Raw genomic sequence first — 13,431 nt, forward strand, 5'->3', positions numbered from 1 at the left:
TATCATCTGATATCCGATGCTCTCACCAGCAGGAGGCGCTGAAGGAAAGCCCGCTCCAGTTGATACAGCTGTCGTTCAGAAGCAAAGCAACTTCTTTTTTTTTTTTCTTTCCATTTATTTTTATTAGTTGGAGGCTAATTACTTTACAACATTGCAGTGGTTTTTGTCATACATTGAAATGAATTAGCCATGGATTTACATGTATTCCCCATCCCGGTCCCCCCTCCCACCTCCCTCTCCACCCGATCCCTCTGGGTCTTCCCAGTGCACCAGGCCCGAGCACTTGTCTCATGCACCCAACCTGGGCTGGTGATCTGTTTCACCCTAGATAATATACATGTTTCAATGCTGTTCTCTTGAAACATCCCACCCTCGCCTTCTCCCAGAGTCCACAAGTCTGTTCTATACATCTGAGTCTCTTTTTCTGTTTTGCATATAGGGTTATCGTTACCATCTTTCTAAATTCCATATATATGTGTTAGTATACTGTAATGGTCTTTATCTTTCTGGCTTACTTCACTCTGTATAATGGGCTCCAGTTTCATCCATCTCATTAGAACTGATTCAAATGAATTCTTTTTAATGGCTGAGTAATATTCCATGGTGTATATGTACCACAGCTTCCTCATCCATTCGTCTGCTGATGGGCATCTGGGTTGCTTCCATGTCCTGGCTATTATAAACAGTGCTGCGATGAACACTGGGGTGCACGTGTCTCTTTCAGATCTGGTTTCCTTGGTGTGTATGCCCAGAAGTGGGATTGCTGGGTCATATGGCAGTTCTATTTCCAGCTTTTTAAGAAATCTCCACACTGTTTTCCATAGTGGCTGTACTAATTTGCATTCCCACCAACAGTGTAAGAGGGTTCCCTTTTCTCCACACCCTCTCCAGCATTTATTGCTTGTAGACTTTTGGATAGCAGCCATCCTGACTGGCGTGTAATGGTACCTCATTGTGGTTTTGATTTGCATTTCTCTGATAACGAGTGATGTTGACCATCTTTTCATGTGTTTGTTAGCCATCTGTATGTCTTCCTTGGAGAAATGTCTGTTTACTTCTTTGGCCCATTTTTTGATTGGGTCGTTTATTTTCTCTGAGCTGGAGGAGTTGCTTGTATATTTTTGAGATTAATCCTTTGTCTGTTGCTTCGTTTGCTATTATTTTCTCCCAATCTGAGGGCTGTCTTTTCACCTTGCTTATAGTTTCCTTTGTTGTGCAAAAGCTTTTAAGTTTCATTAGGTCCCATTTGTTTATTTTTGCTCTTGTTTCTAAAATTCTGGGATGTGGGTCATAGAGGATCCTGCTGTGATTTATGTCGGAGAGTGTTTTGCCTATGTTCTCCTCTAGGAATTTTATAGTTTCTGGTCTTACATTTAGATCTTTAATCCATTTTGAGTTTATTTTTGTGTATGGTGTTAGAAAGTGTTCTAGTTTCATTCTTTTACAGGTGGTTGACCAGTTTTCCCAGCACCACTTGTTAAAGAGGTTGTCTTTTTTCCATTGTATATCCTAAAAGCAACTTCTAAATAAGTAAGATTACAGACGTTCCTAAAAAGATCCTGTGAAGCTGTCAAATATAAAAGCAACATGTTTCAAGACATACAAAGCATATTTTGAAAAGCTGAAGACTGGTTCCAAATAGGAAAGGAGTACGTCAAGGCTGTATACTGTCACCCTGCTTGCTTAACTTATATGCAGAGTACATCATGAGAAACGCTGGGCTGGATGAAGTACAAGCTGGAATCAAGATTGCCGGGAGAAATATCAATAACCTCAGATATGCAGATGACACCACCCTTATGGCAGGAAGCGAAGAACTAAAGAGCCTGTTGATGAAAGTGAAAGAGGAGAGTGAAAAAGCTGACTTAAAACTCAACATTCAGAAAACTAAGATGATGGCATCCAGTCCCATCACTTCATGGCAAATAGATGGGGAAACAGTGGAAACAGTGAGAGACTTTATTTTGGGGGGCTCCAAAATCACTGCAGATGGTGACTGCAGCCATGAAATTAAAAGATGCTTGCTCCTTGGAAGAAAAGTTATGACCAAACTAGACAGCATATTAAAAACCAGAGACATTACTTTACCACCAAAGGTCCATTTAGTCAAGACTATGGGTTTTCCAGGAGTAATGTATGCATGTGAGAGTTGGACTATAAAGAAAGCTGAGTGCCGAAGAACTGATGCTTTTGAACTGTGGTGTTGAAGAAGACTCTTGTGAGTCCCTTGGCCTGCAAGGAGATCCAAGCAGTCCATCCTAAAGGAAATCAGTCCTGAATATTCATTGGAAGGACTGATGCTGAAGCTGAAACTGCAATACTTTTGGGCACCTGATGCAAAGAACTAACTCATTTGAAAAGACCCTGATCTTTTCAAAGATCTTTTCAAATCTTTTCAAAGATTGGGAAAGATTGAGGGCAGGAGGAGACGGGGACGACAGAGAATGAGATGGCTGGATGGCATCCCCAACTCAATGGACATGAGTTTGAGTAAACTCCGGGAGTTGGCAATGGACAGGGAGGCCTGGCGTGCTGCAGTCCATGGGGTCACGAAACAGTTGGACATGACTGAGCGACTGACCTGAACTGAAAGAAAGTAGATCCCATTCTGGATTCTCTATCTGCACGGTAATTATCTAGCTGCTGTAAGCACCGGAGAGGGCAATGGCACCCACTCCAGTGCTCTTGCCCGGGGAATCCCATGGACGGAGGAGCCTGGTAGGCTGCAGTCCATGGGGTCGTGAAGAGTCGGACACGACTGAGCGACTTCACTTTCACTTTTCACGTTCATGCATTGGAGAAAGAAACGGCAACCCCCTCCAGTGTTCTTGCCTGGAGAATCCCAGGGACGGGGGAGCCTGGTGGGCTGCCGTTTATGGGGTCGCACAGAGTCAGACACGACTGAAGCGACTTAGCAGCATCAGCAGCAGCTGTAAGTACACAAGAGTGACATCTAGTGGCCACTAGGATGAACTACAGCTCCTTAAAAGGTCAAGTCAGAGAAAGCCTGAGATTCATTTCATCCATCTTGCAGGTTACCAGATTTCCAGATTTCACAGAAATTTTATTTATTTTTAATGGCGACTTACATGGAGTTGTTGATATTTTCTATTTTTTGTTGAGTTATGAGGTTAAGCAACCACAGTAACAAATATTACCTACTATTTAACAACAAGAAGATAGACAAAACATAGTCTCAGAATAAATGAAATGTACTTCAAATTGCAAATTAAAAATGTACCAGGTTGTCTTTTCTTTCTCAATAGGAAACTGATACCTGGAAAACTTTATGGACAGCTACCAATGTACAGCCTGGTAATTGGGAACTGCGGCTCCGTTGATAAATGCTTTCTTCAACATCCTCTGCTTCAGTATCCCAGCACTGGAGATGTGCCCCCTCCACTACCTCCTTCCAGCCCTAGTAGGTAGGAGATTTCTCTTTAGGTAAGAGTTAAATTGGCAGCCTCAACCCATAGGTCCCGATTTTGGTCCCGGGCAGTCTCCATGACAAAGCCTAAACCCTTTTTTATTTTGATGTGTGAAAGTAGCTCTCTGATCCCCAGTGTTCACCTCCCATGATCTCGTTCCTAGGCTGAATCCCCGTGTTCCCTCAGCCAGTATTTACACCCTCAGCTGACAGAGCAATAAAGTACATTCTAAGCCTTCCAGGAGTCTGGTTGCTACAAAGTGAATATTACAGACATTCCTGAAAAGATCCCGGGAAAGGTTAGAAATCAGAAGGCTAACGAATTCAGAGCTGTAGAGAAGTCTACTTATTCACCAACCTTCTTGGCAGACAGGCAGTAGGCACTTGGGGCTACAGTATCTTATATTACAAAGTGTATCATTTGTAGGTGGAGGTCAACTCTCCTGCCCCACGCCTTCTGAGTCAGTGAATAATGCTGAGTTCTTTCATGGATCACACTCCATAACTGACCTTCCGAAGCTTCTTGCCAGTGGTCTGTGCTTTCAATAGGAACAGATGGGTTAGTCTGCCATTTAATTTGTTCTAGCTGTGAGTAATTAAAAGAGAAGACTAGTACGCCCTGCCTATTTAAGGACATTTTCCAGACACTGCACCCCACTTCTATTGGCCATTCCTAGCTCCAAGGGAGGCTGTGTTGTCGTTGTTCTAATAATAAGAATGAAGGGGAAAACGGAGGTCGGACACAACCAGCCATGCTGACAGCTAGCTTGTGCCACGTGCAAAACTAGACAGAGGTCAAATGATCACTGATCAATCCCAGTGGTCAGCCTCTCTGTAAAATCACTATACTTAACACCACATTGTACAGGACTCCACACCCGAAATCCCCTAAAACAAGACGGATGACAATGACCAGTGGGCAAAATTGGGACCAATGAAAATATATCCAGGAGAATCATGATCATTTGGGCAAATGGGCTGTTTGAACTCAGATCTTCTGGTTTAGTGCTTCTCTGCAGGAATTCCTTCCCAGCACTTGTCAGACAGGTGATGTGTTTCCAGAGCCTGAAAACCCTAATAAAAAAGTTAAGGAATTTAGAAGCCTGGGGATACGATTCCCCTGTGAGAATTAAAACTTCATGATCAACACAGAACTGTCATTAGTTCAAAGGAATCTACTGATAACACATCAAAAGCAAGAATAGGAAACACTGAAACAGGGGTTGGAGCATTAAGGTTGGCAGTTCCTGAACAGAAAGGGAGCAGGAAGGAGAGAAGTGGTCACCATCTAATCTGTCTTGCCTGTAGCTGTTGCCACCTTAGAAGCAGTGATGTTGTGGAGCGGCGCACAGGAAAGAGAGTGCGTCAGCCAGTTAAGAGCATCTTTTTCTGACTCTTAGTGACGTCACATCAATAGCTCAAAATTGACCCTGGTGGGAATATTTACACCTCCCCTCCTCAGAAACTGGCAAAAGCTACATATCAGGACGTCCCTCCCTGCCCTGCAGAGAGTCGACTTACCAGCACACACTAGTTATAAGTGTATGTTTGTGGCCTGGTCTCTTTCTAACAGTAAGTCATTTCTATAAATAAAATAAATATTGGTAAGTTCATACACATAGGAGACTTATACAAATCCTATGAGTGGGGTCAGAAAAAACAACAAACTTTGGAAGCAGTTTGTTGGCATTTGCCTCATATTGGCAGTTTCAACAAGTGATTCTGTGTGGTTCTATTAAAGTTGCTAGCAGTTCTGAACACTCATGCCATTTGAAAACTTTCCAGTAACGACTGCTGTCTTTTCCAAATATTGCCGTATTCACCATAGGCTACAGTTCTTTGTAAATACTTAACAGATGAGCTGCAAAAAGAAAAAGATGTGATTGTTGCTATAGGATACACAAACACGAAATCAGAAACTGCTCCAAAATCTGAATTGGCAAGAGCGATATTTTTTTTGGAAAACTAAGGACTGGATTTATTTGCTCAGTGTGCGTTTTACTTTCAGTAAAGTAAGGACATCCAGACAGGGGATCTCCAGTCAGGCCCAGACAGAAGCCACGAGCAAGAGCAATATTGAATTCAATGGCAAAATCAAGACTAGGGCAAGCAAACCAATATATTTTTATATATATAAAATTAAAAGGAAATGAGCTTCTGTGAAGCAACAGGACACCCACCTTGAAGATGTTTACATGCTCACTGAGTGTTAGTCGCTCAGTCGTGTCTGACTCTTCGCAACTCCATGGACTGTAGCCTGCCAGGCTCCTCTGTCCATGAAATTCTCCAGGCCAGAATACTGGAGCGGGTTGCCATTTCCTCCTCCAGGGAATCTTCCTGACCCAGGTCTTCTGCATTGCAGGCAGATGCTTTACTGTCTGAGCTATGGTCACTAGCATAGAAGTGAAGATGTTTGGGACATTCTTAATTCAATCAACATCAATGCAGAATGAAAGTTTCCTACATCTGGAATATTTGTCACAAGGCAATGATCGAGACTATCTTTAACTCTTATTTTTTTTAAAGTTGGAACAGTTGATTCTTTCTTTTTTTTTACATTCTATTTTCTTCCTTTTAAAAATATTTATTTATTTGGCTTTGCCAGGTCTTAGTTACAGCATGGAGGATCTTTTAACTGTGTCATGGGAATCCTTACTTCCCCAACTAGAGATGGAACCTGGTAACCAACCCTGCATTGGAAATGTGGAGTCTTACCCACTGGACCACCAGGAAAGACCCTGTAGTTCACATTTCAAATGATAACTTTTAAATATCAAATATTTGCAGTATTCTATTTCAATTTTAAGTGATTTTATTTGGTCTTTATTGGGGGTTAACACTCCCTTTGTCTTAATGTTTTCTATATCCAGTGTCTGTATTAGATAGAGAACATTTTCCCCCATGTTATTAAAATAATCTTGTCATAATATATTGATTCATAATCTTAAGAAACTGTAAAACCATGTTATTTACTGAAAACTTCTGAAACTTTCAGCATTATTCTATCACAGAAAATTATTTACTATTTATCATCATAGTCACTCATTATTTAAAAGCAGGTAAGTAATTGTTATGAATAGTGCATAATAACTCATGATTTCAGAAATTCTCAAGGATTCCTGAAAATTCCAGCTTGTCACTCCTGACTGTTGAGCATTAGTGTCAGCTGGGAATTTGGAAACATTATTCTGGATCATTGACTGTCGAACTTTTTGAAGCAGCAGAACTTTTGTTTTTTTTTTTTAATCAAGCAAAATTTATCTTGGAAACTAAAGGTATAAAAGAGATAAAAATGAAACTGGCTGAAAGAGATGGAAGAATAAGGAGATCTGATTCTGTCCTAAACTGCAGCCAAATGGCTGAATGCCCTGGGATTCATCACTTTAGGGTCTCGAGGTCTTGGTTTCCTCACCTGTAAGCTACGGTTGCTAGCGCTCCCCCAGGTCCCCGTGCACGTTGTTGGAGACAGCTGCGACGGTGCAGTAGAAAGCTCTGCAACCCAGGGACAACTTGCGGAGCGTCAGATGCTGGGCAGATAGAGGACTTGCACACGCCTGATCCAGTTCTTGTGTTGTGAGCCCGAGGGGAGGGCAAGGACCCCAGACTCCACGCGCCCCCCTCAGCTGCTTTCCTAGGACTGTCTCTGCCGGCGTCCCTCCCTTTTAAGGACTGCGACTTCAAGATGCAAGCGAGACCTTAGTGTGGGATCAAGCAGCAAGACACAGAAATGTTTATTCCTCACGTAAAAAGTGTGAGTTATAAAAAGGGGAGTTTGAATTTTGAAGAATTTCAAAGTTCACCAAAATGGGGACTAGAAAATTGTATTGAGTTGGCCAAAAAATCTGTCCAGGGTTTTCTGTAACATGGGGTGGAAACCTGAATGGACTTTTTGGCCAACTCAATATTTCAGTCTGGAATTGCCACGCAATGTAGAGAAATGTCAGTTCCCGAGCAGAACCTCAGATCACAAGTCTGTAGAAGGCCAGGAGGGCTAGAGTGATTTCACTTTTCCACTCACAGGATTCATGCTGCCTTATTTCTGCTTTATTGACTATGCCAAAGCCTTCGACTGTGTGGATCACAATAAACTGTGGAAAATTCTGAAAGAGATGGGAATACCGGACCATCTGACCTGCCTTTTGAGAAACCTATATGCAGGTCAGGAAGCAACAGTTAGAACTGGACATGGAAAAACAGACTGGTTCCAAATAGGAAAAGGAGTATGTCAAGGCTGTATATTGTCACCCTGCTTATTTAACTTCTATGCAGAGTACATCATGAGGAACGCTGGGCTGGAGGAAACACAAGCTGGAATCAAGAGTGCCGGGAGAAATATCAATAACCTCAGATATGCAGATGACACCAGCCTTATGGCAGAAAGTGAAGAAGAACTAAGAGCCTCTTGATGAACGTGAAAGAGGAGAGTGAAAAAGTTGGCTTAAAGCTCAACATTCAGAAAACTAAGATCATGGCATCTGGTCCCATCACTTCATGGCAAATAGATGGGGAAACAGTGGAAACAGTGGCTGACTATTTTTATGGGCTCCAAAATCACTGCAGATGGTGATTGCAGCCATGAAATTAAAAGATGCTTACTCCTTGGAAGGATTATGACCAACCTAGACAGCATATTAAAAATCAGAGACATTACTTTGCCAACAAAGGTCCGTCTAGTCAAGGCTATGGTTTTTCCAGTGGTCAAGTATGGATTTGAGACTTGAACTGTGAAGAAAGCTGAGTGCAGAAGAATTGATGCTTTTGAACTGTGGTGTCGGAGAAGACTCTTGAGAGTCCCTTGGACTGCAAGGAGATCCAACCAGTCCATCCTGAAGGAGATCCTCAGTCCTGGGTGTTCACTGGAAGGACTGGTGTTGAAGCTGAAACTCCAATACTTTGGCCACCTGATGCGAAGAGCTGACTCATTGGAAAAGACCCTGATGCTGGGAAAGACTGAGGGCAGGAGGAGAAGGGGACGACAGAAGATGAGATGGTTGGATGGCATCACCGACCCAATGGACATGGGTTTGGGTGGACCCCGGGAGTTGGTGATGGACAGGAAGGCCTGGCGTGCTGTGGTTCATGGGGTCGAAAAGAGTTGGACATGACTGAGCAACTGAACTGAACTGAACTGAACTGATGCTCACATAGAAAAAGGGATCAATTTTGTTCATGCATGTCCATTATGTTCCTGCTAAGTGGAGCCCCACCATTCCTCTGCCCAGAGAGCTCTTTTTGAAAATAACAAGAATCAGAGTTAAGTTTGCTTTTCTTAACCTTTGTATTATCTTTTTTAAAAAAATGTTACATGGAATGAAAAACAAGACAGGCTTGTTAAAACAAGTTCAAACAACCCAGAAGACTGTGAAGTAAACAGTGTTTCCTTCTCCCTCCAAGTCTATTCCCAGTGGTAATCATATCCTTCCAGACTTTTCTCTGTGTTTATACAAACATACAAACATATGTGTAATTTAGGAGTTTTTTGGTTTTTTCCCCTTAAGAAGAAAGGACATTTGTTTCTTTGCTCCCCCTTTCTTCTTATAAGGCCCTTCTATAACTTACTTTTATTTCTCTATTTATAATAGGCAGTTTCCAAATCAGTACATTTTGTAATGACTATTATTCCATTTTGTGGGTTTGTTTATATCAATATAGGCTTTCCTGGTGGCTCAGGTGGTAAATAATCTGCCTGCAATGCAGGAGACCCAGGTTCAATCCCTGGGTCGGGAAGATCTCCTGAAGAAGGAAATGGCAACCCACTCCAGTATTCTTGCCTGGAAATCCCATGGACAGAGGAATCTGGTGGGCACAATCCACGGGGTTGCAAAGAGACAGGCACAACTGAGTGACTTTCAATCCCTCACTTATATTAATATATTTCTCTGTTGATTGTACTTGTTTGCATACTTTGCTGTTCCCGCCAGATAGGAGTGGGATTCCTGGAGATGCACATCACATAATACCTAGCACAACCTGTCAGTCACCATGTTGTTCCTCTCACCCCACTCATTTGAGAAGTATGATTTCTGTCTTCTCATCCTTTTCTCTAAAGTAGTCCATTCCCTCTATGCCTGGAGCCCCACAGCCTTCTTCAGCTCTAATACCTGTGAGACAGGAAGGCAGCGGGGCAAAAGAATGACCTCAACTAGCTCCAAGATGGTGTACTTGACCTTGAGCCTCAGTACACTCACTGTAACATATCGGCACACGCCAGACACCATGATGGTTCCAAGGACGACTACAGAAGTTCAGAGAGTGGGCACTGACCCAATTCCTGGAAACCCCCACCCCTTCCCCAAAATAGCTGGAATACTCCTCCCACTCATTAGTCTGTATAATTGCCTGCGTACTCAGTTGCTCCTGCTGCTCCTAAGTCGCTTCCGTCGTGTCCGACTCTGTGCGACCCCATAGACGGCAGCCCACCAGGCTCCTCTGTCCCTGGGATTCTCCAGGCAAGAACACTGGAGTGGGTTGCCGTTTCCTTCTCCAATGCACGCATGCGTGCTAAGTCACTTCAATCATGTCCGACTCTGTGTGACTCTGTGGACAGCAGCCCACCAGGCTCCTCTGTCCACAGGACTCTCTAGGCAAGAATACTGGAGTGGGTTGCCATGCCTTTCTCCAGGGGATCTTCCGGACCCAGGGATCAAACCTGAGTCTCTTATGTCTCCTGCCTTGGCCAGGGTGTTCTTTACCACTAGCGCCACCTGGGAAGCCCAGCCGATATAATTACCCACCCCTATAAAAAATGACAACCCGATACCCTGGTGCCTCTCTTGCCTTCCCAGGGGGCCCACACTCTGTCTATGGAGTGTGTTTCCTCCCTGAATAAATCTTCTTTCTCATTACTATGGCTTGCTCTTGAATGCTTTCCTGCATGAAACCAAGAACGCACATTTGACAGCCATCCCAGTGACTTGGTCGGACGTGCCCTGGAATGTGACCATCCTCTCTCACCCCACTCTCATTCCTGTAGCACTTGGGACTCTAGGAGGGAGTCTGTTTCCTTGTCTTTTTCTTTCCAACTTCTAGAGGCTGTCCTCATTCCTTAGCTGGTGGTCCCCTTCCATTTTGGGGTCTTTTTCATATTACATCACTCTGACCTGATCCTCAGACTTCCCTCTTCCACAGTTAAGGACCATTTTGATTTCACTGGGCCCATGTGGATAACCCAGGATAATCTTATTTTAAGGGCAACTGATTAGCAACTGTAATTCCACCAGCAACTGTAATTCCCTTTTCCAGGTATATGAGCAAGGAGATCAAACCACTCAGTCCTAAAGGAAATCAACCCTAAATATTTCATTGGAAGGACTGATGCTGAAGCTGAAGCTCCAATACTGTGGCCACCTGATGCAAAGAGCCAACTCTTTAGAAAAGACTTTGATGCTGAGGGCAGGAGGAGAAGGAGGCAACAGAGGATGAAATGGCTGGATGGCATCAACTCCATGGACATGTGTCTGAGCAAACTCCAGGAGATGGTGAAGGACAGGGAAGCCTGGCATGCTGCAGTCCATGGGGTCACAAAGAGTCAGACTCGACCGGGCAATTGAACAACAGGGACAGCCCCTCCCAGCAGTGGGCCCTCTTATCTCCCTAGGCAGCAAGGTGGGGAGGAGCCAGGAAGGGGGTAGGGGTGGTGAGCTGCCTTAGCAAGTTCTCAGTCTTGCCTGAACTGGGGACCTGGGATCAGGATCCACGCACTGTCTTAGGAGGCAGAAGGTAGGTAGGTGTCTAGCCAAGGCTCGGCTGACTCCCAGGATGCTCCCTCCAGGCTCCCAAGCCCACCTAAATGCCCCCCTCAGTCCCTGGAGTTCCTGCAGTCACCCTCACATCCAGATCCCAGAGTTTTCTAGAAACTGAACAACCATCCCCCTACTCCTCCGCCTTGTCTACCTCAACCATGTGAATTAGGCAGAGTGTCTGTCTGTCCTGAGAATTTGTCACCATTACATGTCTGTGTTTGATTGGGTTTTTATATCTCCTTCTCAGATTGAAGTTGGTTCACTTTTTCACTTAGAAAACTTAATTTTGTTCTTTTCCTATGTTGGTTTCTTGCTTTTCCTTATTCAAAAGCAAACCACCGATCACAGGAAATACAGATAGACAAAAAGGAAAAGCCTGAACCACACAAACAGCCCCACCCAATCAGAAACAATCACTAGTTAACACCTGGGCACAGCGCTATCCAGACATTCTTCTTTGCATCCAAGTGTATTTTAACAGAAATTGAATTTTACCACAGGGCACATTTCTAGTTCTCTAATCCTCTCTTCTTTTTACTTTCTGATGTGTGATAAATGCTCTTTCATGGTAATGGGTTTAAATTCACCCCATTGCTTTTACACCTGCCTAGTGTCTGATGTTCTGTCTCTGCTAGGCTTTGCCCCACCAGCCTCCTCTGATCGGCATTTGAGCCCACGCCTAACGTTCACTCTTACAAATGCACGGGATGAATGCATCTGAGTGTGTGTGTGTGTGTGAGCGTGTGTGTGTAGCCGTGTCTGTCTTTTCAAGTGTCATGTCCTGAGGGGAGCAGGGATTGGCAGCGCACAATGACCCTTTTCAACTCCTTGGAACAAGTGGTTTCCTTTAAGGAAGGTACTTTTCCGGAAAACATGTTATTTCAGGGACTCCTGATTCCAGAATCCAGTGTGTTCCACAGAGAAGCACCAGGCCGGTGGCGGCTGGGATGGTGGAGGAAGGGCGGGGGCTCCTGACATCTGGGCTTCCAGGCTCTTCCCTCTCTCCTATAACCTCTAGACAAGCGGGCAAGACTCCCGCCTCCTCTATCCCTGGCTGGAGCCCAGCTAGTGAGTGGTGGGGGCAGAGCGCAGATGGAGCTGGGCGGCGCAGAGCGGGTTCTCTGCCCCTTTGTCCTGGGGCGGACCTGGGCGCGGAGCGGCACCGTCCACACGGCAGAGGCCAAGGCGGGGCAGCCCGGGGTTGAGGTCGGTTAACCTGGACGTCCAACCTTCCCCAGAGTTATCTGGGGTGAGGTTTCGTGGGCTGCCCCTTTAAAGTGTATAAGGCAAAGACTGCATCCTCTTCAAAGACAGATTCAGGTGGGGCATGTGTGTGCAAGGCTTTTGTCCAGGAAAACCCAGGGTAAATCCAATCCCTGGCGTTCCTGCCTTCCCTTCATCCTGAAGATAGGAGATGGGTCGGCTGAGAATTCCGGTCCCATTTATAGAGAGGGCAGGTTAGCTTTCTGCCTGCAGGTTCCAGCAGCGCTGGGAGGCACTGTTCGGGAGCATCCCGCAATGGGGACTCAGGTCCCTCAACTGTAAAATGGAGACGGTGGGGAATGCTGCTGGGAAAGATGCTCATCACAGCGTTTACTGTGATGGGATCACAGTGAGCATCGAAGAGAGGTTGAATAAAAAGCATAATGCCTGGTACCCAGTAAGAGTCCAATAAATAGGGAAAAATCACTGCAGACAGTGACTGCAGCCATGAAATTAAAAGACACTTGCTGCTTGGAAGGAAAGCTGTGACAAACCCAGACACTATATTAAAAAAGCAGAGTTATCACTCTGCCAACAAAAGTCGATAGAGTCAAATCTATGGTTTTTCCATTAATCATGTATGGATGTGAGAGCTGGGCCATGAAGAAGGCTGAGCACTGAAGAACTGATGGTTTTGGACTGTGGTGTTGGAGAAGACTCTTGAGAGTCCCTTGGACTGCAAGGAGATCAAACCAGTCAACCCTAAAGGAAATCAACCTTGAATGTTCATTGGAAGGACTGATGCTGCCGTGTACCTGATGCCAAGAGCCAGCTCATTGGAAAAGACCCTGATGCAGGGAAAGACTGAAGGCAGGAGGAGAGGGGGCCACAGAGGATGAGATGGCTGGATGGCATCACCGACTCAATGGACATGAGTCTGAGTAAGCTGTGGGAGTTGGCGATGGACAGGGAAGCCTGGCGTGCTGCAGTCCATGAGCCTGCAAAATGTCAGACACGACGGAGCAACTGAACAACCATCATAAGTAACTGAATGAGCAG

The 13,431-nt window shown here is 44.8% G+C and overlaps 1 protein-coding gene across 1 annotated transcript in view; it reads right to left on the minus strand.

Moving 5' to 3' along the window:
• Positions 1-773: 773 nt before the first annotated feature.
• The window catches only part of HRCT1 (histidine rich carboxyl terminus 1), a 28,426-nt gene continuing 15,768 nt past the window's right edge, over positions 774-13,431 (minus strand). Inside the window, exons 2-4 of the transcript XR_011492742.1 lie at positions 6,840-7,122; positions 5,608-5,819; positions 774-1,826 (exon numbers count right to left, since the gene is read on the minus strand). The gene's annotated coding sequence lies outside the window, so the exon portion shown is untranslated. The remainder of the gene's footprint in view (positions 1,827-5,607; positions 5,820-6,839; positions 7,123-13,431) is intronic.

This window comes from Odocoileus virginianus, chromosome 18 (genome assembly GCF_023699985.2).
Source record: "Odocoileus virginianus isolate 20LAN1187 ecotype Illinois chromosome 18, Ovbor_1.2, whole genome shotgun sequence".
In the NCBI taxonomy this organism is placed as follows: Eukaryota; Metazoa; Chordata; class Mammalia; order Artiodactyla; family Cervidae; genus Odocoileus; species Odocoileus virginianus.